Raw genomic sequence first — 26,296 nt, forward strand, 5'->3', positions numbered from 1 at the left:
TCCCAGTTGGCGTTGATTGACAATTCCAAGTTGGTAATGTTTGACCATCTCCAGTTGGCAGTAATTGACCATCCCCAGTTAGCATTGATTGACCCTTCCCAATTAGCATTGCTTGACCTTCCTCAGTTGGCATTGATTCATCATTCAAAGTAAGCATTGATTGACCATTCCCAGTTGGCATTGATTGAACATCCCCAGATAGCAATGATTGACCATCCACAGTTGGCATTTGAATGAACATCCCCATTTGGTGTTGATTGACAATCTACAGTTAGCATTGATTGACCACCGCCAGTTAGCATTGATTGACCATTCCTAGTTGTCATTGATTGACCATTCCCAGATGGCATTGATTCACATTTCCTAGTTACTGTTGATTGACCATTCCTAGTTAGCATTGATTGAGCATTCCCAGTCGGCATTGATTGACCATTCCTAGTTAGAATTCATTGACCATCCCCTGTTGGTATTGATTGGCCATTCCTAGTTATCATTGATTGGTCATTCACAGTTGGCATTGATTGACCATTCCCAGTTAGCTATGATTGACCATTCACATTTAGCATTGATTGGTCATTCCCAGTTGACATTGATTGACCATTCCCAGTTAGCTATGATTGATCATTCCCAGTTAGCATTGATTGACCAATCCCAGTTAGCATTGATTGACAATTCTAAGTTGGCATTGATTGACCATTACAAGTTGTTATTTATTCACAATTCCAAGTTAGCATTGATTACCCATCCCCAGTTAACATTGACTGACCATTCCCAGTTGGCATTTTATTGACCATTCCTAGTTAGCATTGATTGAACATCCCAAGTTAACATTGATTCAACATTCCAATTGGCATTGATTGACCATCCCCAGTTAGCATTGATTTAATATTCCCAGCTGAAATTGTTTTACCATTCCAAGTTACCATTGATTGACCATCTCCAGCTGGCATTGACTGACCATTCGCAGTTGGCATCACTTCACTATTCCTTTTTTGCATTGATTGACCATCCCCAGTTAACATTGATTGACCATTCGCAGTTGGCATTGACTGACCATTCCCAGTTACCATGGATTGACCATTTGCAGTAAGCATTGATTGACAATTCCCAGTTGGACTTGATTGTCAATTCCTAGTTAGCATTGATTGACCATTCCCAGACCGCATTGATTGACCATTCCCAGTTGGCATTGATTGAGCCTCCCCAGTTAGTATTGATTGACCATTCCCAGTTGGCATGTGATTGACCATTTAAAGATAGCACTGATTGACTATTCCCAGTTGGCAGTGATTGAACTTCTCCAGTTAGTATTGATTGACCATTCCCAGTTGGCATTTGATTGACCATTAAAAGATAGCACTGATTGACCATTCCCAGTTGTCAGTGATTGAACTTCCCCAGTTAGTATTGATTGACTATTCCCAGTTGGCATTTGATTGACCATTAAAAGATAGCACTGATTGACCATTCCCAGTTGGCAGTGATTGAACTTCCCCAGTTTGCATTGATTGACCAGTCCCAGTTGGCATTTGATTCATCATTCCCAGTTTCTATTGATTTACTATTCCCAGTTGGCATTGATTGACCATTCCTATTTAGCATTGATTAATCATTCCCCATTAGCTTTGATTGACCATCTCCATTCAGCATTGATTGATAATCCCCAATTAGCATTGATTGACCATACCCAGTTAGCATTGCTTGGCCATTCCTAGGTATCATTGATTGACCATTCCCAGTTGGCATTGAATGTCCATCCAGAGTTGGCATTGATTGACCATTCCCATTTATCATTGCTTGATCATTCCCGTTTGGATTTGTTTGACCATTCCCAGTTAGCAATGATTGACCCTTCCTAGTTAGGATTGATTGATCATTCCCAGTTGGGGTTGATTGATCATTCCTAGTAAGCAGTGATTGATCATTCGCAGTTGGCATTGTTTGACCATCCCCAGTTGGCAATGATTGACAATTCCCAGTTGGCATTGATTGACCATTCCCAGATGGCATTGATTGATCATTCCCAGTTGGCACTGACTGCCCATCCCCATTTGGTATTTATTGACCATTCGCAGTTGGCATTGATTGAACATTCCTAGTTAGCATTGATTGATCATGCCCAGTTAGCATTGATTGACCATTCCTAATTGCCATTCATTGACCATTCCCAGTTGGCATTGATCCACCTTTCCTATTTACCATTTGATTGACCATCGCCAGTTAGCATTGATTCACCATTCACAGTTAGCATTAATTGAGCATTCCCAGTTGGCGTTGATTGACAATTCCAAGTTGGTAATGTTTGACCATCTCCAGTTGGCAGTAATTGACCATCCCCAGTTAGCATTGATTGACCCTTCCCAATTAGCATTGCTTGACCTTCCTCCATTGGCATTGATTCATCATTCAAAGTAAGCATTGATTGACCATTCCCAGTTGGCATTGATTGAAAATCCCCAGATAGCAATGATTGACCATCCACAGTTGGCATTTGAATGAACATCCCCATTTGGTGTTGATTGACAATCTACAGTTAGCATTGATTGACCACCGCCAGTTAGCATTGATTGACCATTCCTAGTTGTCATTGATTGACCATTCCCAGATGGCATTGATTCACATTTCCTAGTTACCGTTGATTGACCATTCCTAGTTAGCATTGATTGAGCATTCCCAGTCGGCATTGATTGACCATTCCTAGTTAGAATTCATTGACCATCCCCTGTTGGTATTGATTGGCCATTCCTAGTTATCATTGATTGGTCATTCACAGTTGGCATTGATTGACCATTCCCAGTTAGCTATGATTGACCATTCACATTTAGCAATGATTGGTCATTCCCAGTTGACATTGATTGACCATTCCCAGTTAGCTATGATTGATCATTCCCAGTTAGCATTGATTGACCAATCCCAGTTAGCATTGATTGACAATTCTAAGTTGGCATTGATTGACCATTCCCAGTTAGCAATGATTGATCATTCCCAGTTAGCATTGATTGACCAATCCCAGTTAGCATTGATTAACAATTCTAAGTTGGCATTGATTGACCATTACAAGTTGTTATTTATTCACAATTCCAAGTTAGCATTGATTACCCATCCCCAGTTAACATTGATTGACCATTCCCAGTTGGCATTTTATTGACCATTCCTAGTTAGCATTGATTGACCATCCCCAGTTAGCATTGATTTAATATTCCCAGCTGAAATTGATTTACCATTCCAAGTTACCATTGATTGACCATCTCCAGCTGGCATTGACTGACGATTCGCAGTTGGCATCACTTCACTATTCATTTTTTGCATTGATTGACCATCCCCAGTTAACATTGATTGACCATTCGCAGTTGGCATTGACTGACCATTCCCAGTTACCATGGATTGACCATTTGCAGTAAGCATTGATTGACAATTCCCAGTTGGACTTGATTGTCAATTCCTAGTTAGCATTGATTGACCATTCTCAGACCGCATTGATTGACCATTCCCAGTTGGCATTGATTGACCCTCCCCAGTTAGTATTGATTGACCATTCCCAGTTGGCATTTGATTGACCATTAAAAGATAGCACTGATTGACCATTCCCAGTTGGCAGTGATTGAACTTCCCCAGTTAGTATTGATTGACCATTCCCAGTTGGCATTTGATTGACCATTAAAACATAGCACTGATTGACCATTCCCAGTTGTCAGTGATTGAACTTCCCCAGTTAGTATTGATTGATCATTCCCAGTTGGCATTTGATTGACCATTAAAAGATAGCACTGATTGACCATTCCCAGTTGGCAGTGATTGAACTTCCCCAGTTAGTATTGATTGACCATTCCCAGTTGGCATTTGATTGACCATTAAAACATAGCACTGATTGACCATTCCCAGTTGGCAGTGATTGAACTTCCCCAGTTAGCATTGATTGACCAGTCCCAGTTGGCATTTGTTTCATCATTCCCAGTTTCTATTGATTTACTATTCCCAGTTGGCATTGATTGGCCATTCCTATTTAGCATTGATTAACCGTTCCCAATTAGCTTTGATTGACCATCTCCATTCAGCATTGATTGAAAGTCCCCAATTAGCATTGATTGACCATACCCAGTTAGCATTGCTTGGCCATTCCTAGGTATCATTGACTGGCCATTTCCTGTTGGCATTGAATGTCCATCCAGAGTTGGCATTGATTGACCATTCCCATTTATCATTGATTGATCATTCCCATTTGGATTTGTTTGACCATTCCCAGCTTGCAATGATTGAACCTTCCTAGTTAGGATTGATTGATCATTCCCAGTTGGGGTTGATTGACCATTCCTAGTAAGCAGTGATTGACCATTCGCAGTTGGCATTGTTTGACCTTCCCCAGTTGGCAATGATTGACAATTCCCAGTTGGCATTGATTGACCATTCCCAGATGGCATTGATTGATCATTCCCAGTTGGCACTGACTGCCCATCCCCATTTGGTATTTATTGACCATTCGGAGTTGGCATTGATTGAACATTCCTAGTTAGCATTGATTGCCCATGCCCAGTTAGCATTGATTGACCATTCCTAATTGCCATTCATTGACCATTCCCAGTTGGCATTGATCCACCTTTCCTATTTACCATCTGATTGACCATCACCAGTTAGCATTGATTCACCATTCACAGTTAGCATTAATTGAGCATTCCCAGTTGGCGTTGATTGACAATTCCAAGTTGGTAATGTTTGACCATCTCCAGTTGGCAGTAATTGACCATCCCCAGTTAGCATTGATTGACCCTTCCCAATTAGCATTGCTTGACCTTCCTCAGTTGACATTGATTCATCATTCAAAGTAAGCATTGATTGACCATTCCCAGTTGGCATTGATTGAACATCCCCAGATAGCAATGATTGACCATCCACAGTTGGCATTTGAATGAACATCCCCATTTGGTGTTGATTGACAATGTACAGTTAGCATTGATTGACCACCGCCAGTTAGCATTGATTGACCATTCCTAGTTGTCATTGATTGACCATTCCCAGATGGCATTGATTCACATTTCCTAGTTACCATTGATTGACCATCGCCAGTTAGCATTGATTGACCATTCCCAGTTGGCATTGATTGACCATTCCCAGTTGGCAATGTTTTACCATCTCCAGTTGGCAGTAGTTGACCATCCCCAGTTAGCATTTATTGACAATTCCCAGTTACCATTGATTGACCATCCACAGTTGGCATTGATTAACAGTTCCCAGTTGGCATTGTTTAAACATCCCCAGTTATCATTGATTGACCATTTCCAGTTGACATTGATTGAATATCCCCAGGTAGCATTGATTGAACATTCCTAGTTGGGAGTGATTGAACATTCCCAGTTAGTATTGTTTGACCATTCCCAATTATCATTGATTGACCATTCCCAGTTGGTATTGATTGATCATTCCCAGTTAGCATTGATTGACAATTGCCAATTAGCATTGAAAAACCTTCTTCAGTTGGCTTTGATTGATCATTCCCAGTTAGCATTGATTGACCATTATCAATCAGCTTTGATTGACCTTCCTCAGTTGGCATTGATTGACCATTCCCAGTTAGCATTGATTGACGATTCCCAGTTGGCATTGATTGAACATCCCCAGTTAGAATTGATTGACCATTCCCAGTTAGCAGTTGATTGACCATTCCCAGTTAGCATTGACTGACCATTCCCTGTTGGAACTGATTGACCATCGCCTGTTGGCGTTGATTGACCATTCACAGTTATCATTGATTGATCATTCCGAGTTGCTGCTCTTTTACCATTTCCAGTTGGTTTTGATTGACAATTCACAGTTAGCTGTGATTGACCATTCCCAGTTAGCATTGATTGACCATCCCCAGTTAGTATTGATTGAACATTCTCAGTTGGCATTGATTGAACATCCCCAGTTAGCATTGATTGACCATTCCCAGTTGGCATTTCATTGACCATTCCCAGTTAGCCTTGATTGACGATTGCCAGTTCCCATTGATTGGCCATTCCTATTTAGCATTGTTTCACCATTCCCGGTAGTGACAGATTGATATTTCCCAGTTAGCATTGTTTGAAAATTCACAGGAAGCATTGATTGACCATCCCCAGCTGGCATTGACTGACCATTCCCATTCCTAGTTAACTTTGATTGACCTTGCTCTGTTAACATTGATTGATCATTCTCTGTTAGCATGTATTGACAATTCCCAGTTGCAATTGATTGACCAATCCCAATTGGCATTGGTTCACAATTTATAGTTAGCATTGATTGACCATTCCCAGTTAGCATTTATTGACCTTCCACAGTCTCCATTGATTGACCTATCCCAGTTGGCATTGATTGACCATTCCCATTTTCCATTAATTGACCATTCCCAGTTAGCTTTGATTGACTATTCCCAGTTGGCATTGTTTGACCATTCCCAGGTGGCATTGATTCACAATTCCTGGTTAGCATTGATTGAACATTCCCATTTGGCATTGTTTGACCATCTCGAGTTGGCATTGATTGACCATTCCCATTTGGCATTGATTGAACATTCCCATTTGGCATTGATTGACCATTCCCAGTTAGCATTGATTGACCATTCCCAGTTGGCGTTGATTGATCATTCCCAGTTGACATTGATTGACCATTCCCAGTTTCCATTGATTGACCATTCATTTAGCATTGATTGACAATTTCCGTTTGGGACTGATTGATCTTTGCCAGTTAGCATTGATTGGCCATTCCCAGATAGCATTGATTGACCATCTCCAGCTGGCATTGACTGACCATTCCCAGTTGGCATTGTTTCACCATTCCTGGTTAGCATTGATTTACCATCCCCAGTTAGCATTGATTGACCATTTTCATTTGGCATTGATACGACCATTCCTAGTTAGCATTGATTGACATTCCTCTGTTAACATTGATTGACCATTCCCAGTTAGCATTTACTTACAATTCCCAGTTGGCAATGATTGACCATTCCCTGTTAGCATTGCTTGACCATTCTCAGTTGGCATTTGATTGACCATTCTATTAGCATTGATTGACGATTCCCGATTGGGGCTGATTGAACATCTCCAGTTAGCATTGATTAACCATTCCCAGTTGGCATTTCATTGACCATTCCCAATTAGCATTGATTGACAATTCCCAGTTGCCATTGATTGGCCATTCCAATTTAGCATTGATTGACCATTCCCGGTTGTGACAGATTGAAATTTCCCAGTTTGCATTGATTGAAAATTCCCAGGTAGCATTAATTGACCATCTCCAGCTGGCATTGACTGACCATTCCCAGTTGGCACTGTTTCACCATTCCTGGTTAGCATTGATTGACCATCCCCAGTTAGCATTGATTGACCATTCCCATTTGGCATTGATTGACCATTCCCAGTTAGCATTGATTGACCATTCCCAGTTGGCGTTGATTGATTATTCCCAGTTGGCATTGATTGACAATTCCCAGTTGCCATTGATTGGCCATTCCAATTTAACATTGATTGACCATTCCCGGTTGTGACAGATTGAAATTTCCCAGTTAGCATTGATTGAAAATTCCCAGGTAACATTAATTGACCATCTCCAGCTGGCATTGACTGACCATTCCCAGTTGGCACTGTTTCACCATTCCTGGTTAGCATTGATTGACCATCCCCAGTTAGCATTGATTGACCATTCCCATTTGGCATTGATTGACCATTTCCATTTGGCATTGATTGACCATTCCCAGTTAGCATTGATTGACCATTCCCAGTTGGTGTTGATTGATTATTCCCAGTTGGCATTGATTGATCATTCCCAGTTTCCATTGTTTGACCATTCTTTTAGCATTGATTGACAATTCCCGTTAGGGACTGATTGATCTTTGCCAGTTGCATTGATTGGCCATTTCCAGATAGCATTGATTGACCATCTCCAGCTGTCACTGACTGATCATTCCCAGTTGGCAGTGTTTCAATATTCCTGGTTAGCATTGATTTACCATCCCCAGTTAGCATTGATTGACCATTTCCATTTGGCATTGATTGACCATTCCTAGTTAGCATTGATTGACCTTTCTCAGTTAACATTGATTGACCATTCCCAGTTATCATTTATTTACAATTCCCAGTTGGCATTGATTGACCATTCCCTATTATCCTTGCTTGATCATTCTCAGTTGACGTTTATTTGACCATTCCCTGTTAGCATTGATTGACCATTCCCAGTTGCCATTGCTTGACCATTCATTTAGCATTGATTGACGATTCCCGTTTGGGACTGATTGAACTTTCCCAGTTAGCATTGATTGACCATTCCAAGATAGCATTGATTGACCAGTCCCATTTGACATTGACTGACCATTCCCTGTTGGCATTGTTTCACCATTCCTTCTTAGCATTGATTGATCATTCCCAGTTAGGATTGATTGATCATTCCCAGTTAGCATTGATTGACTATTCCCGGTTGGCATTTTATTGATAATTGAGAGATAGCATTGGTTGTCCATTCCCAGTTAGCATTGATTGACCATTCCCCATTGCCATTGATTGACAATTATTTTTGCATTGATTGACGGTTCCCGTTTGGGACTGATTGATCTTTGCCAGTTAGCATTGATTGACCATTCCCAGATAGCATTGATTGAACATTCCCATTTGATATTGACTGACCAATCCCTGTTGGCATTGTTTCACCATTCCTAGTTAGCATGATTTACCATCCCCAGTTAGAATTGATTGACCATTTCCAATTAGTATTGATTGACCTTCCTCAGTTAACATTGATTGACCATTCCCAGATGTCATTGATACATCTTTCCTTCTTAGCATTGATTAACCATTCCCAGTTAGGATTGATTGATCATTCCCAGTTGACATTGATTGAACATCACCAGTTAGCATTGATTGACCATTCCTGGTTGGCATTTAATTGACCATTCAGAGATAGCATTGATTGTCCATTCTCAGTTCACATTGATTGACCATTCCCAGTTCGCATTGATTGACCATTCCCAGTTAGCATTGATTGACCATTCCCAGTTAGTTTTGATTGACATCTCACAGTTGGCATTGATTGAGCCTTCCCAGTAAGCATTGATTGAACATTCGTACTTAGCATTGTTTGACCTTTCACAGTTGGCATTGATTGACCATCCCCAGTTAGCATTGATTGACCATCCCCAGTAAGCATTGATTGCCCATTCCCAGTTAGCATTGATTCACTACCATCAGTTAGCATTGATTGACCAATCCTCGTTGTCATTGATTGACCATTCCCAGATGGCATTGATTCACATTTCCTCGTTACCATTGATTGAACATCGCCAGTTAGCATTGATTGGCCATTCCCAGTTGGCATTGATTGACCATTCTCAGTTGGCATTTATTGACCATTCTCAGTTGGCAATGTTTGACCATCTCCAGTTGGCAGTAGTTGACCATCCCCAGTTAGCATTTATTGACAATTCTCAGTTACCATTGATTGACCATCCACAGTTGGCATTGATTAACAATTCCCAGTTGGCATTGATTAAACATCCCCAGTCATCATTGATTGACCATTCTCAGTTGACATTGATTGAACATCCCCAGGTATCATTGATTGAACATTCCTACTTAGGATAGATTGAACATTCCCAGTTAGCATTGATTAGCCATTTCCGGTTAGCATTGTTTGAACATTCCCAATTAGCATTGATTGACCATTCCCAGTTGGTATTGATTGATCATTCCCAGATAGCATTGATTGACAATTCCCAATTAGCATTGAAAAACCTTCCTCATTTGGCATTGATTGATCATTCCCAGTTAGCATTGATTGACCATTCCCAATTAGCTTTGATTGACCTTCCTCAGTTGGCATTGATTGACCATTCCCAGTTAGCATTGTTTGACGATTCCCAGTTGGCATTGACTGACCATCCCCAGTTGGAATTGATTGACCTTTCCCCAGTTAGCATTGATTGACCATTCCCTTTTGGCATTGATTGATAATCCCCAGTTAGCATTAATTGACCATCCCCAATTGGCATTGATTGACGATTCCCAGTTGGCAGTGGATTGACAATTCCTAGTTAGCATTGATTGATCATTCCCAGTTAGCATTAATTGACCATTCCCAGTTGGCAGTTGATTGACAATTCCTAGTTAGCATTGATTGACCATTCCCAGTTGGAAATGATTGACCATCACCTGTTGGCGTTGATTGACCATTCACAGTTATCATTGATTGATCATTCCGAGTTGGTACTCTTTTACCATTTCCAGTTGGTTTTGATTGACCGTTCACAGTTAGCTGTGATTGACCACTCCCAGTTGGCATTGATTCACCATTCCCAGTTAGCATTGATTGACCATCCCCTGTTAGCATTAATTGAACATTCCCAGTTGGCATTGATTGAAACTTCCCAGTTAGCATTGATTGACCATTCCCAGTTGGAATTTCATTGACCATTCCCAGTTAGCATTGATTGACGATTACCAGTTGCCATTGATTGGCCATTCCTATTAAGTATTGATTGACCATTCCCGGTAGTGACAGATTGAAATTTCCCAGTTAGCATTGATTGAACTTCCCAGGTAGCATTGATTGACCATCCCCAGCTGGCATTGACTGACCATTCCCATTTGTCATTAATTGGCCATTCCTAGTTAACTTTGATTGACCTTGCTCTGTTAACATTGATTGACCATTTTCTGTTAGCATGTATTGACAATTCCCAGTTGGCATTGTTTGACCATTCCCAGGTGGCATTGATTCACAATTACTAGTTAGCATTGATTGACCATTCCCAGTTAGCAATGATTGACCATTCCCAGTTAGCATTGATTGACCATTCCCAGTTGGCGTTGATTGATCATTCCCAGTTGGCATTGATTGACCATTCCTTTAGCATTGATTGACAATTACCAGTTGCCATTGATTGTCCATTCCTATTTAGCATTGATTGACCATTCCTGGTTGTGACAGATTGAAATTTCCCAGTTAGCATTGATTGAAAATTCCCAGGTAGCATTGATTGACCATCTCCGGCTGGCATTGACTGACCATTCCCATTTGGCACTGTTTCACCATTCCTGGTTAGCATTGATTGTCCATCCCCAGTTAGCATTGATTGACCATCCCCAGTTAGCATTGATTGACCATTCCATTTGGCATTGATTGACCATTCCCATTAGGCATTGATTGACCATTCCCAGTTAGCATTGATTGACCATTCCCAGTTGGCGTTGATTGATCATTCCCAGTTGGCATTGATTGGCCATTCCCAGTTTCCATTGGTTGAACCTTCTTTTAGCATTGATTGACAATTCCCGTTTGGGATTGATTGATCTTTGCCAGTTAGCATTGATTTGCCATTCCCAGATAGCATTGATTGACCATCTCCAGCTGGCACTGACTGACCATTCCCAGTTGGCACTGTTTCACCATTCCTGGTTAGCATTGTTTGACCATCCCCAGTTGGCATTGATTGATCATTCCCATTTGGCATTGATTGACCATTCCCATTTGGCATTGATTGACCATTCCCAGTTAGCATTGATTGACCATTCCCAGTTGGCGTTGATTGATCATTCCCAGTTGGCATTGATTGGCCATTCCCAGTTTCCATTGATTGACCCTTGTTTTAGCATTGATTGACAATTCCCGTTTGGGACTGATTGATCTTTGCCAGTTAGCATTGATTGGCCATTCCCAGATGGCATTGATTGACCATCCCCAGCTGGCACTGACTGACCATTCCCAGTTGGCACTGTTTCACCATTCCTGGTTAGTATTGATTTACCATCCCCAGTTAGCATTGATTGACCATTTCCATTTGGCATTGACTTACCATCCCCAGTTAGCATTGATTGACCATTACAAGTTAGCATTTATTTACAATTCCCAGTTGGCATTGATTGACCATTCCCAGTTAGCATTGCTTGAGCATTCTCAGTTGCCATTTGCTTGACCATTCCTAGTTAGCATTGATTGACCATTCCCAGTTGCCATTGATTGACCACTCTTCTAGCATTGATTGACGATTCCCATTTGGGACTGATTGAACATCACCAGTTAGCATTGATTGACCATTCCCAGTTGGCATTTCATTGACCCTTCCCAGTTAGCATTGATTGACAATTCCCAGTTGCCACTGATTGGTCATTCCTATTTAGCATTGATTGACCATTCCCGGTTGTGACAGATTGAAATTTACCAGTTAGCATTGATTGAAAATACGCAGGTAGCATTGATTGACCATCTCCAGCTGGCATTGACTGACCATTCCCAGTTGGCACTGTTTCACCATTCCTGGTTAGCATTGATTGACCATCCCCAGTTAGCATTGATTGACAATTCCCATTTGGCAGTGATTGACCATTCCCAGTTGGCGTTGTTTGATCATTCCCAGTTGGCATTGATTGACCATTCCCAGTTTCCATTGATTGATCATTCTTTTAGCATTGATTGACAATTCCCGTTTGGGACTGATTGATCTTTGCCAGTTAGCATTGATTGTCCATTCCCAGATAGCATTGATTGACCATCTCCAGCTGGCATTGACTGACCATTCCCAGTTGGCACTGTTTCACCATTCCTGGTTAGCATTGATTTTCCAGCCCCAGTTAGCATTGATTGACCATTTCCATTTGGCATTGATTGACCATTCCCAGTTATCATTTATTTACAATTCCCAGTTGGCATTGATTGACCATTCCCAGTTAGCATTGATTGACCATTCCCAGTTGGCGTTGATTGATCATTCCCAGTTGGCATTGATTGACCATTCCTTTAGCATTGATTGACAATTACCAGTTGCCATTGATTGTCCATTCCTATTTAGCATTGATTGACCATTCCTGGTTGTGACAGATTGAAATTTCCCAGTTAGCATTGATTGAAAATTCCCAGGTAGCATTGATTGACCATCTCCGGCTGGCATTGACTGACCATTCCCATTTGGCACTGTTTCACCATTCCTGGTTAGCATTGATTGTCCATCCCCAGTTAGCATTGATTGACCATCCCCAGTTAGCATTGATTGACCATTCCATTTGGCATTGATTGACCATTCCCATTAGGCATTGATTGACCATTCCCAGTTAGCATTGATTGACCATTCCCAGTTGGCGTTGATTGATCATTCCCAGTTGGCATTGATTGGCCATTCCCAGTTTCCATTGGTTGAACCTTCTTTTAGCATTGATTGACAATTCCCGTTTGGGATTGATTGATCTTTGCCAGTTAGCATTGATTTGCCATTCCCAGATAGCATTGATTGACCATCTCCAGCTGGCACTGACTGACCATTCCCAGTTGGCACTGTTTCACCATTCCTGGTTAGCATTGTTTGACCATCCCCAGTTGGCATTGATTGATCATTCCCATTTGGCATTGATTGACCATTCCCATTTGGCATTGATTGACCATTCCCAGTTAGCATTGATTGACCATTCCCAGTTGGCGTTGATTGATCATTCCCAGTTGGCATTGATTGGCCATTCCCAGTTTCCATTGATTGACCCTTGTTTTAGCATTGATTGACAATTCCCGTTTGGGACTGATTGATCTTTGCCAGTTAGCATTGATTGGCCATTCCCAGATGGCATTGATTGACCATCCCCAGCTGGCACTGACTGACCATTCCCAGTTGGCACTGTTTCACCATTCCTGGTTAGTATTGATTTACCATCCCCAGTTAGCATTGATTGACCATTTCCATTTGGCATTGACTTACCATCCCCAGTTAGCATTGATTGACCATTACAAGTTAGCATTTATTTACAATTCCCAGTTGGCATTGATTGACCATTCCCAGTTAGCATTGCTTGAGCATTCTCAGTTGCCATTTGCTTGACCATTCCTAGTTAGCATTGATTGACCATTCCCAGTTGCCATTGATTGACCACTCTTCTAGCATTGATTGACGATTCCCATTTGGGACTGATTGAACATCACCAGTTAGCATTGATTGACCATTCCCAGTTGGCATTTCATTGACCCTTCCCAGTTAGCATTGATTGACAATTCCCAGTTGCCACTGATTGGTCATTCCTATTTAGCATTGATTGACCATTCCCGGTTGTGACAGATTGAAATTTACCAGTTAGCATTGATTGAAAATACGCAGGTAGCATTGATTGACCATCTCCAGCTGGCATTGACTGACCATTCCCAGTTGGCACTGTTTCACCATTCCTGGTTAGCATTGATTGACCATCCCCAGTTAGCATTGATTGACAATTCCCATTTGGCAGTGATTGACCATTCCCAGTTGGCGTTGTTTGATCATTCCCAGTTGGCATTGATTGACCATTCCCAGTTTCCATTGATTGATCATTCTTTTAGCATTGATTGACAATTCCCGTTTGGGACTGATTGATCTTTGCCAGTTAGCATTGATTGTCCATTCCCAGATAGCATTGATTGACCATCTCCAGCTGGCATTGACTGACCATTCCCAGTTGGCACTGTTTCACCATTCCTGGTTAGCATTGATTTTCCAGCCCCAGTTAGCATTGATTGACCATTTCCATTTGGCATTGATTGACCATTCCCAGTTATCATTTATTTACAATTCCCAGTTGGCATTGATTGACCATTCCCAGTTAGCATTGATTGACCATTCCCAGTTGGCGTTGATTGATCATTCCCAGTTGGCATTGATTGACCATTCCTTTAGCATTGATTGACAATTACCAGTTGCCATTGATTGTCCATTCCTATTTAGCATTGATTGACCATTCCTGGTTGTGACAGATTGAAATTTCCCAGTTAGCATTGATTGAAAATTCCCAGGTAGCATTGATTGACCATCTCCGGCTGGCATTGACTGACCATTCCCATTTGGCACTGTTTCACCATTCCTGGTTAGCATTGATTGTCCATCCCCAGTTAGCATTGATTGACCATCCCCAGTTAGCATTGATTGACCATTCCATTTGGCATTGATTGACCATTCCCATTAGGCATTGATTGACCATTCCCAGTTAGCATTGATTGACCATTCCCAGTTGGCGTTGATTGATCATTCCCAGTTGGCATTGATTGGCCATTCCCAGTTTCCATTGGTTGAACCTTCTTTTAGCATTGATTGACAATTCCCGTTTGGGATTGATTGATCTTTGCCAGTTAGCATTGATTTGCCATTCCCAGATAGCATTGATTGACCATCTCCAGCTGGCACTGACTGACCATTCCCAGTTGGCACTGTTTCACCATTCCTGGTTAGCATTGTTTGACCATCCCCAGTTGGCATTGATTGATCATTCCCATTTGGCATTGATTGACCATTCCCATTTGGCATTGATTGACCATTCCCAGTTAGCATTGATTGACCATTCCCAGTTGGCGTTGATTGATCATTCCCAGTTGGCATTGATTGGCCATTCCCAGTTTCCATTGATTGACCCTTGTTTTAGCATTGATTGACAATTCCCGTTTGGGACTGATTGATCTTTGCCAGTTAGCATTGATTGGCCATTCCCAGATGGCATTGATTGACCATCCCCAGCTGGCACTGACTGACCATTCCCAGTTGGCACTGTTTCACCATTCCTGGTTAGTATTGATTTACCATCCCCAGTTAGCATTGATTGACCATTTCCATTTGGCATTGACTTACCATCCCCAGTTAGCATTGATTGACCATTACAAGTTAGCATTTATTTACAATTCCCAGTTGGCATTGATTGACCATTCCCAGTTAGCATTGCTTGAGCATTCTCAGTTGCCATTTGCTTGACCATTCCTAGTTAGCATTGATTGACCATTCCCAGTTGCCATTGATTGACCACTCTTCTAGCATTGATTGACGATTCCCATTTGGGACTGATTGAACATCACCAGTTAGCATTGATTGACCATTCCCAGTTGGCATTTCATTGACCCTTCCCAGTTAGCATTGATTGACAATTCCCAGTTGCCACTGATTGGTCATTCCTATTTAGCATTGATTGACCATTCCCGGTTGTGACAGATTGAAATTTACCAGTTAGCATTGATTGAAAATACGCAGGTAGCATTGATTGACCATCTCCAGCTGGCATTGACTGACCATTCCCAGTTGGCACTGTTTCACCATTCCTGGTTAGCATTGATTGACCATCCCCAGTTAGCATTGATTGACAATTCCCATTTGGCAGTGATTGACCATTCCCAGTTGGCGTTGTTTGATCATTCCCAGTTGGCATTGATTGACCATTCCCAGTTTCCATTGATTGATCATTCTTTTAGCATTGATTGACAATTCCCGTTTGGGACTGATTGATCTTTGCCAGTTAGCATTGATTGTCCATTCCCAGATAGCATTGATTGACCATCTCCAGCTGGCATTGACTGACCATTCCCAGTTGGCACTGTTTCACCATTCCTGGTTAGCATTGATTTTCCAGCCCCAGTTAGCATTGATTGACCATTTCCATTTGGCATTGATTGACCATTCCCAGTTATCATTTATTTACAATTCCCAGTTGGCATTGATTGACCATTCCCAGTTATCCTTGCTTGACCATTCTCAGTTTGCATTTGTTTGACCATTCCCAGTTAGTAGTGATTGGCCATTCCCAGTTGCCATTGATTGACCATTCTTTTAGCATTGATTGACGATTCCCATTTGGGACTGATTGAACTTTCCCAGTTAGCATTGATTGACCATTCCCAGAGAGCATTGATTGACCATTCCCATTTGACATTGACTGACCATTCCCTTTTGGCATTTTATCACCATTCCTAGTTAGCATGTTTTACCATCCCCAGTTAGAATTGATTGACCATTTCCGATTAGCATTGATTGACCTTCTTCAGTTAACATTGATTGACCATTCCCAGTTGTCATTGATACATCTTTCCTTCTTAGCATTGATTGACCAATCCCAGTTAGGATTGATTGATCATTCCCAGTTGGCATTGATTGAACATCCCCAGTTGGCATTGAGTGACCATTCCCGGTTGGCATTTTATTGATCATTCAGAGATAGCATTCATTGTGCATTCCCAGTTGGCATTGATTGACCATTCCCAGTTCGCATTGATTGACCATTTCCAGTTAGCATTGATTGACCATTCCCAGTTAGCATTGATTGACCTTTCACAGTTGGCATTGATTGACCATTCCCAGTTAGCATTGCTTGACCTTTCACAGTTGGCATTGATTGACCATTCCCAGTAAGCATTGATTGACCTTTCACAGTTGGCATTGATTGACCATTCCCAGTTAGCATTGATTGACCTTTCACAGTTGGCATTGATTGACCATTCCCAGTAAGCATTGATTGAACATTCATACTTAGCATTGTTTGACCTTTCACAGTTGGCATTGATCGACAATTATCAGTTAGCATTGATTGACCATTCCCAGTTAGCATTCATTGACCATCCCCAGTTATCATTGATTGACCATCCCCAGTAAGCATTGATTGCCAATTCCCAGTTAGCATTGATTGACCATTCGTAGTTAGCATTGATTGAACATTCCCAGTTAGCTTTGATTGACCATCCCATGTTAGCATTGATTGACCATCCCCATTTAGCATTGATTGAACATTCCCAGTTAGCATTGATTGACAATCCCCAGTTGGCATTGATTGATCATTTCCAGTTAGCATTGATTGACCATTCCCATTTAGCATTGATTGACCATTCCCATTTAGCGTTGATTGACCATTCTCAATTGGCATTGATTGAGCAACAGCATTTAGCATTGATTGACCTTTCCCAGTTAGCATTGATTGACCATTCGCAGTTAACATTGATTGATGATGCCCAGTTGGCATTGATTGTGGATTCCTAGTTAACATTGATTTATCAACACCAGTTGTCAATGATTAACCACCAGTTGGTATTGATTGGCCATCCCCTGTTGGCAGTGATTGGCCATTCCTAGTTAGCATTGATTGGCTATTCCCATTGAGCATTGATTAACCATTCCCAGTTAGCATTATTTGATCTTTCCCAGTTAGCATTGATTGACCATTACAGTTAGCATTGATTGACCATTCCCAGTTGGCATTGATAGAACATTTCCTGTTGGGATTGATTGAACATCCCCAGTTGGCATTGATTGAACATTCCCAGTTGGCATTGATTGACCATCCTTAGTTAACACTGTTTGGCCATTCCCAGTTGGCATTACTTGACCATTCCCAGTTGGCATTACTTGACCATTCCCAGTTGGCATTGATTGACCATCCTCAGTTATCATTGTTTGACAATTCACAGTTGGCATTACTTGACCATACCCAGTTGACATATATTGAACATACCCAGTTGACATATATTGACATTTCTCAGTTGATATATATTGACCATTCCCAGTTGGCATTAATTGACCATACCCAGTTGACATATATTGACCATCCCCAGTTGGCATTGATTGACCATCCTTAGTTAACATTGTTTGACCATTCCCAGTTGGCATTACTTGAGCATACCAGTTGACATATATTGACCATTTCCAGTTGACATATATTGACCATTCCCAGTTGACATATATTGACCATTCCCAGTTGGTATTACTTGATCATACCCAGTTGACATATATTGACCATTCCCAGTTGACATATATTGATCATTCCCAGTTGGCATTACTTGACCATACCCAGTTGACATATATTGTCCATTCCCAGTTGACATATATTGATCATTCCAAGTTGACATATATTGACCATACCCAGTTGACATATATTGACCATTCCCAGTTGAAATATATTGACCATTCCCAGTTGACATATATTGACCAATCCCAGTTGACATATATTGACCATTACCAGTTGACATATATTGACCATTCCCAGTTGACATATATTGACCATTACCAGTTGACATATATTGACCATTCCCAGTTGACATATATTGACCATTCCTAGTTGGCATTGATTGAACATTCCCAGTTGACATATATTGACCATTCCCAGTTGACATATATTGACCATTCCCAGTTGACATATATTGACCATTACCAGCTGACATATATTGAACATTCCCAGTTGGCATTAATTGACCATTCCCAGTTGATATATATTGAACATTCCCAGTTGACATATATTGACCATTCACAGTTGGCATTGATTGAACATTCCCAATTGACATATATTGACCATTCCCAGTTGACATATATTGACCATTCCCAGTTGACATATATTGACCATTGCCAGTTGACATATATTGACCATAACTGTAGACATATATTGACCATTCCCAGTTGTCATACATTGACAATTCCCAGTTGACATATATTGAACATTCCCAGTTCACATATATTGACCATTCCCAGTTGACATATATTGACCATTCCCAGTTGACATATATTGACCATTCCCAGTTGACATATATTGATCATTCCCAGGTCATATATATTGACCATTCCCAGTTGACATATATTGACCATTCCCAGTTAACATATATTGACCATTCCCATTTGACATATATTGACCATTCCCAGTTGACATATATTGACCATTCCCAGTTGACATATATTGACCATTCCCAGTTGACATGTATTGACCATTCCCAATTGACATATATTGAACATTCCCAGTTGACATATATTGACAATTCCCAGTTGACATATATTGAACACTCCCAGTTGACATATATTGTACATTCCCAGTAAACATATATTGACAATTCCCAGTTGGCATATATTGACCATTCCCAGTTGACATATATCGACCATTCCCAGTTGACATATATTGACCATTCCCAGTTGACATATATTGACCATTACCAGTTGACATATATTGACCATTCCCAGTTGGCATTACTTGACCATATCCAGTTGACATTTATTGACCATTCCCATTTGACATTTATTGAGCATTCCCAGTTGACATATATTGACCATACCCAGTTGACATATATTGACCATTCCCAGTTGACATATAGTGACAATTCCCAGTTGGCATATATTGACCATTCCCAGTTGACATATATTGACCATTCCCAGTAGACATATATTGACCATTCCCAGCTGTCATATATTGACCATTCCATGTTGACACATATTGACCATTACCAGCTGACATATATTGACCATTCCCAGTTGACATATATTGATCATTTCTAGTTGACATATATTGACCATTCCCAGTTGGCATATATTGACCATTCCCAGTTGGCATTACTTGACCATTCCCAGTTGACATATATTGACCATTACCAGTTGACATATATTGACCATTCCCAGTTGACATATATTGACCATTCCTAGTTGGCATTGATTGAACATTCCCAGTTGACATATATTGACCATTCCCAGTTGACATATATTGACCATTTCCAGTTGACATATATTGACCATTACCAGCTGACATATATTGAACATTCCCAGTTGGCATTAATTGACCATTCCCAGTTGATATATATTGACCATTCCCAGTTGACATATATTGACCATTCACAGTTGGCATTGATTGAACATTCCCAGTTGACATATATTTACCATTCCCAGTTGAAATATATTGTCCATTCCCAGTTGACATATATAGACCATTCCAATTGACATATATTGACCATTCCCAGTTGGCATTGATTGACCATTCCCAGTTGACATATATTGAACATTCCCAATTGACATATATTGACCATTCCCAGTTGACATATATTGACCATTCCCAGTTGACATATATTGACCATTGCCAGTTGACATATATTGATCATAACTGTAGACATATATTGACCATTCCCAGTTGTCATACATTGACAATTCCCAGTTGACATATATTGAACATTCCCAGTTGACATATATTGACCATTCCCAGTTGACATATATTGACCATTCCCAGTTGACATATATTGACCATTCCCTTTTGACATATATTGATCATTCCCAGGTCATATATATCGACCATTCCCAGTTGACATATATTGACCATTCCCAGTTAACATATATTGACCATTCCCATTTGACATATATTGACCATTCCCAGTTGACATATATTGACCATTCCCAGTTGACATATATTGACCATTCCCAGTTGACATGTATTGACCATTCCCAATTGACATATATTGAACATTCCCAGTTGACATATATTGACCATTCCCAGTTGACATATATTGAACACTCCCAGTTGACATATATTGTACATTCCCAGTTAACATATATTGACCATTCCCAGTTGACATATATTGAACATTCCCAGTTGGCATTAATTGAAAATTCCCAGTTGAAATATATTGACCTTTCCCAGTTGACATATATTGACCATTCACAGTTGGCATTGATTGAACATTCCCAGTTGACATATATTTACCATTCCCAGTTGACATATATTGACCATTCCCAGTTGACATATATTGACCATTCCCAGTTGACATATATTGACCATTCCCAGTTGGCATTGATTGACCATTCCCAGTTGACATATATTGAACATTCCCGGAAGAAATATATTGACCATTCCCAGTTGACATATATTGAACATTCCCAATTGACATATATTGACCATTCCCAGTTGACATATATTGACCATTCCCAGTTGACATATATTGACCATTGCCAGTTGACATATATTGAACATTCCCAGTTGGCATTAATTGACCATTCCCAGTTGATATATATTGACCATTCCCAGTTGACATATATTGACCATTCACAGTTGGCATTGATTGAACATTCCCAGTTGACATATATTTACCATTCCCAGTTGAAATATATTGTCCATTCCCAGTTGACATATATAGACCATTCCAATTGACATATATTGACCATTCCCAGTTGGCATTGATTGACCATTCCCAGTTGACATATATTGAACATTCCCAATTGACATATATTGACCATTCCCAGTTGACATATATTGACCATTCCCAGTTGACATATATTGACCATTGCCAGTTGACATATATTGACCATAACTGTAGACATATATTGACCATTCCCAGTTGTCATACATTGACAATTCCCAGTTGACATATATTGAACATTCCCAGTTGACATATATTGACCATTTCCAGTTGACATATATTGACCATTACCAGCTGACATATATTGAACATTCCCAGTTGGCATTAATTGACCATTCCCAGTTGATATATATTGACCATTCCCAGTTGACATATATTGACCATTCACAGTTGGCATTGATTGAACATTCCCAGTTGACATATATTTACCATACCCAGTTGAAATATATTGTCCATTCCCAGTTGACATATATAGACCATTCCAATTGACATATATTGACCATTCCCAGTTGGCATTGATTGACCATTCCCAGTTGACATATATTGAACATTCCCAATTGACATATATTGACCATTCCCAGTTGACATATATTGACCATTCCCAGTTGACATATTGACCATTGCCAGTTGACATATATTGATCATAACTGTAGACATATATTGACCATTCCCAGTTGTCATACATTGACAATTCCCAGTTGACATATATTGAACATTCCCAGTTGACATATATTGACCATTCCCAGTTGACATATATTGACCATTCCCAGTTGACATATATTGACCATTCCCTTTTGACATATATTGATCATTCCCAGGTCATATATATCGACCATTCCCAGTTGACATATATTGACCATTCCCAGTTAACATATATTGACCATTCCCATTTGACATATATTGACCATTCCCAGTTGACATATATTGACCATTCCCAGTTGACATATATTGACCATTCCCAGTTGACATGTATTGACCATTCCCAATTGACATATATTGAACATTCCCAGTTGACATATATTGACCATTCCCAGTTGACATATATTGAACACTCCCAGTTGACATATATTGTACATTCCCAGTTAACATATATTGACCATTCCCAGTTGACATATATTGAACATTCCCAGTTGGCATTAATTGAAAATTCCCAGTTGAAATATATTGACCTTTCCCAGTTGACATATATTGACCATTCACAGTTGGCATTGATTGAACATTCCCAGTTGACATATATTTACCATTCCCAGTTGACATATATTGACCATTCCCAGTTGACATATATTGACCATTCCCAGTTGACATATATTGACCATTCCCAGTTGGCATTGATTGACCATTCCCAGTTGACATATATTGAACATTCCCGGAAGAAATATATTGACCATTCCCAGTTGACATATATTGAACATTCCCAATTGACATATATTGACCATTCCCAGTTGACATATATTGACCATTCCCAGTTGACATATATTGACCATTGCCAGTTGACATATATTGAACATTCCCAGTTGGCATTAATTGACCATTCCCAGTTGATATATATTGACCATTCCCAGTTGACATATATTGACCATTCACAGTTGGCATTGATTGAACATTCCCAGTTGACATATATTTACCATTCCCAGTTGAAATATATTGTCCATTCCCAGTTGACATATATAGACCATTCCAATTGACATATATTGACCATTCCCAGTTGGCATTGATTGACCATTCCCAGTTGACATATATTGAACATTCCCAATTGACATATATTGACCATTCCCAGTTGACATATATTGACCATTCCCAGTTCACATATATTGACCATTGCCAGTTGACATATATTGACCATAACTGTAGACATATATTGACCATTCCCAGTTGTCATACATTGACAATTCCCAGTTGACATATATTGAACATTCCCAGTTGACATATATTGACCATTCCCAGTTGACATATATTGACCATTCCCAGTTGACATATATTGACCATTCCCAGTTGACATATATTGATCATTCCCAGGTCATATATATTGACCATTCCCAGTTGACATATATTGACCATTCCCAGTTAACATATATTGACCATTCCCATTTGACATATATTGACCATTCCCAGTTGACATATATTGACAATTCCCAGTTGACATATATTGACCATTCCCAGTTGACATGTATTGACCATTCCCAATTGACATATATTGAACATTCACTGTTGACATATATTGACCATTCCCAGTTGACATATATTGAACACTCCCAGTTGACATATATTGTACATTCCCAGTTAACATATATTGACCATTCCCAGTTGACATATATTGAACATTCCCAGTTGGCATTAATTGAAAATTCCCAGTTGAAATATATTGACCTTTCCCAGTTGACATATATTGACCATTCACAGTTGGCATTGATTGAACATTCCCAGTTGACATATATTTACCATTCCCAGTTGACATATATTGACCATTCGCAGTTGACATATATTGACCATTCCCAGTTGACATATATTGACCATTCCCAGTTGGCATTGATTGACCATTCCCAGTTGACATATATTGAACATTCCCGGATGAAATATATTGACCATTCCTAGTTGACATATATTGAACATTCCCAATTGACATATATTGACCATTCCCAGTTGACATATATTGACCATTCCCAGTTGACATATATTGACCATTGCCAGTTGACATATATTGACCATAACTTTTGACATATATTGACCATTCCCAGTTGTCATATATTGACAATTCCCAGTTGACATATATTGAAAATTGCAATGTTGTCATATATTGACCATTCCCAGTTGACATATATTGACCATTCCCAGTTGACATATATTGCCCTTTCCCAGTTGACATGTATTGACCATTCCCAGTTGGCATTACTTGACCTTTCCCAGTTGACATATGTTGACCATTCCCAGTTGACATATATTGAACATTCCCAGTTGAAATATATTGAACATTCTCAGTTGACATATATTGACAATTCCCAGTTGACATATATTGACCATTCCCAGTTGACATATATTGACCATTCCCAGTTGACATATATTGACCATTCCCAGTTGACATATATTGACCATTCCCCTTTTACATATATTGACCATGCCCGGTTGGCATATATTGACCATTCCCAGTAGACTTATATTCACCATTCCCAGTTGGCATTACTTGACCATACACAGTTGACATATAGTGAACATTCCCAGTCGACATATGTTGACCATTCCCAGTTGACATATATTGAACGTTCCCAGTTGACATATATTGAACATTCACAGTTGGCATATATTGACCATTCCCAGTTGACATATATTGACAATTCCCAGTTGATATATAATGACCATTCCCAGTTGACATATATTGAGCATTCCCAGTTGACATATATTGACCATTTCCAGTTGACATTTATTGACCATTCCCAGCCAACATATATTGAACATTCCCAGTTGACATATATTGACCATTCCCAGTTGGCATTACTTGACCATACCCAGTTGACATTTATTGACCATTCCCATTTGACATATATTGACCCTTCCCAGTTGAAATATATTTACCATACCCAGTTGACATGTATTGACCATTCCCAGTTGACATATATTGACAATTCCCAGTTGGCATATATTGACCATTCCCAGTTGAGATATATTGACCATTCCCAGTAGACATATATTGACCATTCCCAGCTGTCATCTATTGACCATTCCCAGTTGACATATATTGACCATTACCAGCTGACATATATTGACCATTCCCAGTTGACATATATTGACCATTCCCAGTTGACATATATTGACCATTCCCAGTTGACATATATTGACCATTCCCAGTTGACATATATTGACCAATCCCAGTTGGCATTGATTGAACATTCCCAGTTGACATATATTGACCATTCCCAGTTGAAATATATTGACCATTCCCAGTTGACATATATTGACCATTACCAGCTGACATATATTGACCATTCCCAGTTGACATATATTGACCAATTCCAGTTGGCATATATTGACCATTCCCAGTTGACATATATTGACCATTCCCAGTTGGCATTACTTGACGATTCCCAGTTGACATATATTGACCATTCCCAGTTGACATATGTTGACCATTCCCAGTTGGCATTGATTGGAGATTCCCAGTTGACATATATTGACCATTCCCAGTTGATATATATTGACCATTCCCAGTTGGCATTACTTGACCATTCCCAGTTGACATATATTGACCATTCCCAGTTGACATATATTGACCATTCCCAGTTGGCATTGATTGAACATTCCCAGTTGACATATATTGACCATTCCCAGTTGATATATTGACCATTCCCAGTTGACATATATATCCATTCCCAGTTGACATGTATTGAACATTCCCAGTTGACATATAGTTACCATTTGCATTTGACATATATTGACCATTCCCAGTTGGCATTGATTGACAATTCCCAGTTGACATATATTGAACATTCCAGGTTGACATACATTGAACATTCCCAGTTGAAATATATTGAACATTCCCAATTGACATATATTGACCATTCCCAGTTGTCATATATTGACAATTCCCATTTGACATATATTGACTATTCCCAGTTGGCATTGATTGAACATTCCCAGTTGACATATATTGAGCATTCCCAGTTGACATATATTG

The sequence above is a fragment of the Somniosus microcephalus genome, unplaced genomic scaffold (assembly GCF_052327205.1).
Source record: "Somniosus microcephalus isolate GS21.2 unplaced genomic scaffold, FLI_Smic_1.0 unresolved_chr4, whole genome shotgun sequence".
In the NCBI taxonomy this organism is placed as follows: Eukaryota; Metazoa; Chordata; class Chondrichthyes; order Squaliformes; family Somniosidae; genus Somniosus; species Somniosus microcephalus.